At 31.4% G+C, this 6329-nt stretch overlaps 1 long non-coding RNA gene across 1 annotated transcript; it reads left to right on the forward strand.

Annotated features, from left to right (window-relative positions):
• Positions 1-1711: 1711 nt before the first annotated feature.
• Positions 1712-4082, forward strand: LOC129875104 (uncharacterized). The gene is made up of 2 exons (XR_008763073.1): positions 1712-2343; positions 3740-4082. It is a non-coding gene; the product is annotated as an uncharacterized LOC129875104 (long non-coding RNA).
• The last annotated feature ends 2247 nt before the right edge of the window (positions 4083-6329 follow it).

Raw genomic sequence — 6329 nt, forward strand, 5'->3', positions numbered from 1 at the left:
CCTAAAAAGTGACACGTTAGGACGTCGCCTCCTTAAAAGTGACATATTGGTACATCACCTCCCTAAAAAGTGACACGTTAGGATGTTGCCTCCCTAAAAAGTGATATACTGGGATATCACCTCCCTAAAAAGTGACATATTGGGACATCACTTTCCTAAAAAGTGACGTTGGGACGTCACCTTCCTAAAAATGATATATTGGGACGTCACATCCCTAAAAAGTAACATATTGGGACGTCACCTCCCTAAAAAGTGATAAGTTGGGAAGTCACATCCCTAAAAAGTGACTTGGGATGTCACCTCCCTAAGTGTGACACATTATGTTATATTCAAATTGATGCATCATTTTGGATCACCATTTCCTTCAAGAGCAATATACTTGAAATTGGATCGTCATCTCCTTCAGTATGACATGTTAAACCAGGTTTGCATAAATTATATTTTTATTTATGTTTCATTTGCTATTGATAATGTTTTTTCAGATTTTGTACTACACGAATGTGGAATACGTCAAAAAGGACGCAGCATAATGTGAAATTTATTCTTAGCAGCGAACTGTGACATAGTCCAAAGAGAAATATCAAACTCTATGGACGTTTGTTAGGATCGACTTCCACCACATTCCTATCATAAGGTGTGTAGGTATTTCTTAGGGCTTAAAAAGTTTTAGTTTTGCATCTAGTGAAATTTTCAAACCTCGCTACAAGCAAATTTTTCAAATTCGAGTGACAATACACCAAGAGCTTTGGAAATTATGTCCATGTAAGTTCTTAACTATCAGTGTGAAGAGCCCCACATTCACTGTTGAGATGTTATCAAGCCTCTTTTCCGCACTCAATTCATTTGTCACTCCTCCTTAAGCTAAAGGTTATTTCCGCAAAAGAGATTTCCTTTTCAACCGTTTGAGCCCAACTACAAGTAGTCTGATTCCTAAGTTTAGGGATATGTAGGAAGGATCGATGTTGAAAACTCGACTGTTCTCTAATGAACCTCCCCTCATTCCATTCCCAAGCTTTTGGATTTCTCCATAATTTGACATCAGAACAGCTTTTGAAATCTTTCAGAATCATGCTCAAAATCAAGCTTTTCGAACTACAAGTGGCTTGAGTTCTCATAAAACTTGATATATGTAGGAAATCCAATACTAGAGTCCGGCCATAAATCCTTAGAATCCTTATCATTCACTGTTCTAAAGAGATGAATAGTGGACGGAGAAAATTGGATTTGTCAAGTTCCTTTGCCTCATATCTCTTTCATCAATCCAAGCCAAATGAGGGGTAGTTATTGACACCCAATTTTGGCTCGCTACAATTAAATTAATTCTCAAGCTTCTTCAATATTAAACAATTTGAAATAATTATTTTTAAAAATCAAAAATACTTTTAAAATCATTGTCAAGAAAATTTTGCCATTTTTCTATAAAATATATATATATTTATATATGTATAATATACATTTTTATATTTATTGGATTTAATAGTAATTCGAAAAATCATATCAAGAAGTGGAAGTTTAACTCAAATATGTATTTACTTCTTTTATATAGTTAAATTATAGTTAATGAGTAATTAATCATTTATTTTAGTAATTTTATAATTATTTTACTTTGTCAAATTAACAAGTTTGATTAGTTAATTTGGATACGACTTTATTCACCAGATTCGTTATTGATGAAAATTTCTGAAAGGAACTGGTCCCTTGAAATCTTAATTCTAATTTACCTTTCCTATTATTTCAGTACAAATTGAACCTTTACCTGGACCAAACCTCGCAGACCCATCCCACTGCCCTTTTCCCTAAACCTAAGATCCTCTATTCTCTCCTTCCCTGATTCAACAACAAACATACGCACAACTCCAAGCTCAACAACAAGAAGAACAAGCCCTAAATTCCCAAATTTACCCATCAATTTTCCTCTTTTCTCCCTCAAATTCATACTATCAGCGTTCCTTGCACGATACCCAGTACAAATGAAGGTTCCAGGAGGTTTCCCAATTGGTATTATCCATCCAATTCTCCTTTTTCTTTTTTACAATTCCCATTTGAAATTCCTACGAAATCGTGCGTTCCAGCCTTGCAACCTTATCCGCTCAATGATTTTTGAAAGTTTCCCAATTCCCACATCGTTTCCCCCCTTCAAATCGACCCAGATGCTTCCCTATAATAAACCCCATTTCATTCACTGTTGGGGGATGTTTTTTTGGAGGCTAGAAAAGAACACCCTCTTGTTTGGGAGTTCTTAATTTTTCTAGAAAGTTTTTCTCTCCCTCGGTTGTCCTAGTTACATTTTAGTGGTGGAATGGTCTCCGAGAACTCGAGTTTCAGTTTGCTGCCCAGAACCAGGTAATTTCTCTTCTTCCTCTTTAGTGTTCTTTATTTGTTTCTTTTAGTTATCGCATCTGGTTGATTAGTTTGTGTGTTAGCTTTAGCAGTTAAGGTTATATTCATGTAGAGTAGCTTAGTTTAACTTTTATTTTCAGTAATGTCTCTGAGTAAAATGATTTCTTTAGGGAATTTTAATCTGGCTACTGATCGTTTCTATTTGTTTTTGTTATAGTCAGATTTATCAATATTGAATATGGCGTTTTAGTTTCTGTTCTTCGTTGAAAGGTTATTCCATTTTAAGTGATGAGTATTCATGTAAGCTAGTATCTCTGTATGTGTATTTCGTATCGTCCAATGAACCGAGTGGTTGGGGATATAATTAATGTACCATCTCAATCACTGGGTAGAGGGCAGACTTCAGTTTTCTTTCTTAATTTGTCACTAGATTTCAAGACTACATGTCCATTTTTTTGTGTGCTAACAACTTTAAGCCTTCTTGATCGATTTGAGGTGTTTAATATGATGGTTCTCGTCAAATTTTCTTTATTTTTCTCATTGTTCTGTCAAGATTCGCTTCTGTATCTAGTCTCTTAGTTGCTACCATATTTCATTCTGTTTCTAGCAAATTTTGTATCGATTATTAAGGTGAAAACTAGGTGCTAGTTTTCTTCTTTACTGACTTATTGATATTTTGGCATGAACAATGCCCTGTTGATTTCAAGTAGAGGAAGCACAAGATTTTAGTTTAGATTAATGAATAAAAGTTTGAACTACACTCCCCCCCCCCCCCTTTTTCATGATACTTCAATTGATTAGTTTTCCAGTGGCTGTTCCTATAACTATATACTAAAATTAAAATAGTATAAGTATTCACTCTCATGCCGCAGCTCTTTTTGTGGTGTTTCCCTTTAGTTAGATTAAAGTTTTGGTATACTAGTTGTTTAAATGTCATTAAGAAAATGTCAGGATAGTATCATGTTGTTGTTGTTGTTTCTTAATACATCTTCCATTAAACTTATGATTGCATATTTGTTTCACTTGGCTGATTTTAGACTCTCCTTATTTAGTGGACTGTTTAAGCTTATGTTGTTGCTTCTTTGGTTAAATTTAGGGAGTAAAACTCCTTTTTCAATACCTTTTATGCTTTTTCTTTAATTGAAGCGAAAATGTGAAACTCACAGTTGTCCTATTAAATTATTTTATTTGTTTGAGTCTTATTTGTTTGATCTCATTTTTCTTTTCTATCCAACGTCCGCACTACACGTTTTGTAGCAAAAGTTGTATGGTTTAATTGAATGTTCTGAAATTTGATTTATGTATCATTTTTATTATGGTTAGATCTTAGTCGTACTCGTTACAAATCCTTATTTTCCTTATTTTATTTGCATGGACTCTCTCTCGTTTTCTCGTTTAGGTCTCAATCGGCTCCCCATCTCTTGCATATTCGTCTTTTCGAGTCAACCTCCATCAAGCTGTTTCAAAGGGAAGCTAATATCATAGAGTGGCAGCAGCTCAGTAGAAGAATAATTGCAGTCCCAAAGGGATGGAAATTGAGATTCTGGATTTAAGAATCCAAATTGATCACAGTAGCAGCGGGAATCAAAAATGGGCAAGAGACTGCCTTTTTCTAGCTATTCAGTTCTCTACTTTACTTTAGTTCCTTTATTTGTGAATCTATGATAATTGTGATAATTGTTACTAACTTTTTATTATTAAGTTAGATGAATCCTTGGGAGATTCTAATGGATTTTTCGCTATTTGGTTATTTGTTTACTTTAAATATTCAAATTTTCAAAATCCATTTAAATTAGGCAACTTAAGCTAATAGAATAACTTAAGAACCATTCATATTCTTTCATAGTTATTGAAAAGTTTTGAATCCATGTTTATGATTTTGAACTAACCATTTAGTTCAAAATTTTTACTCGGATAAATTGTTAAGTTAAAAATATATTTTTAGTCATTTAAAATAATTATTTTTTTAAAAGTAATTCAAATTTTTTCATAAAATATGCCGAGCTTTTTAATCTGCCGGTCAACCACGTGTTAGTGAACCTTAAAAAGGTGCATAAATCCTTTCTTAGAGGATTGGTTGAATTGTTACTCGATTTTGGTTTATTAAAAGATTTCTTTAAAAATTCCTTTTTAAATGGTTTCTTAATTTTCCTAAAATTAAGTGACGACTTTAATTTTTATTTTTCTAAAAAAAATAAGCAATAAATTTAAATGAGAGTTTTTCACCAAGTTATAAAAATATTTTGAAACTTGGTTTGCGGAATTGGATCGTAAAACCCTCCTACTTAAAAATACATTTATATTACGAGTAACTTTAGAACATTATAAAGTCTTCTCATATTTTTAAACAATATTTCTTGTTAAACTACATTATACAAACTGGGACGAAGGAAGTAAAAGTTAAAGAAAAATGTAAGTTTCTAAAACTGATGATTGTAATTAGCTATGTGATGTAGTTTAAGGGGGACTTATGTCATGACCCACCACTTGATCATGAACAAGGGGAAGAATTAAGTCCGTGACACTTAGCTAATTAATTACAATAACCATATTTAGAGTTTATAATTCCTAAAAATGATGATTGAAAAGTTAATGTATACATTAGGCACTTATAAATTGAAGCTTCGTCCCATCTTGATTTTGCAAGTGTAACTGCCTAACGTCATCTCCAATTCATGCCAAATTTTACATCAAATACTATATATGATATAAAATTTAGTGCAAAGTTGCTCCATTCCATGCCAAATTTTATACCAAATTTGGTGTGTGAATAGTGTGGCACCAAATTTGGTACTACACTATTCATCACACCAATTGTCCTTTATTATTATTTTATTATACATATACTTTTAATTAAATATTATATAAATTTGTATGTTTTAATTAAAATATTTTATTAGTTTTACGTAATATTTTTATAATATTAATTTTAGATTGAAATTTTAATTTTTTTATATATTATTTTCCTTTACTTGAATTTTTTTGAAATTAAATTTATGTTAATTCTGCTATAAATTTGAATTGGATATAAGTACAATTAACGTTGACAAAAATTAAATATGCAAAAATATAAATCTCAACATAAAAAAATTAAGGACAAAAAGCGCATTTTGAACTACGTAATGCATTAATAGAGCATTTATGGGAGCACCGTAGTGATCTTGAAAGTTGAATATTCATGTAGAACTTAAAATAAAATTTTCAATTGTGTAATATTTATTTAATTATATTTCGTTAATGATTTCACTTTTATTTGTGTTATCCATCATTATGTATAATATGTAATATTTGCTAGCAATTTATATTATTTAAAAATTATGATATAAAATAATTTTATATTAAATGACTATAATTTAAACAATATGAAAATTATATATAGTGAATGTTTTTTAGAAAGAATTTTATTCTATTAAATAAGAAGATATAAATGAAATAAGAAATAATAATATGATAATGAAGAGAGAGAAAATGATTCTTTTTTGGTGTAAAATTTGGTTAAGTAGGAGTTGATTTACACCAAATTTGGTGTTTGGTATAAAATTTGGTGTTAGGGTTAGAAATGCTCTAAGGTATATATTAACTTTTCAATTTACAAAACATTGCTGCAGCCCTTCCAGGACCATGGTATGGGGTTTGATTATAGCAAAACGTATTATGTGCTTCCAATTTCTATGGTCTAGTGGCATCTCCCTATTCAATGATATCCATAACAAGTTACTGACTCAAAATTTGAATGTACAAAATACTGGTCACTAAAACCATCACAACCCAACGCCATACAGAGCCTTATCACTTATCCTGACAAGCTAAGATTACAGGACCAACACGACATAAGAAGAAGAAGAAGAAGAAATTGTCTGTATTTGGACAACTAAAGCTATTGTAGCTTCTTCATTTTGTTAAAAGGATGGTGCAAAGGTTGCTGACCATATCTTTTAGCAGTCTGATGTTTGGAACTAATTCTAGGCTCCTCGGGTCTTTCATTGGCA

Source organism: Solanum dulcamara, chromosome 11, assembly GCF_947179165.1.
Source record: "Solanum dulcamara chromosome 11, daSolDulc1.2, whole genome shotgun sequence".
Lineage (NCBI taxonomy): Eukaryota > Viridiplantae > Streptophyta > Magnoliopsida > Solanales > Solanaceae > Solanum > Solanum dulcamara.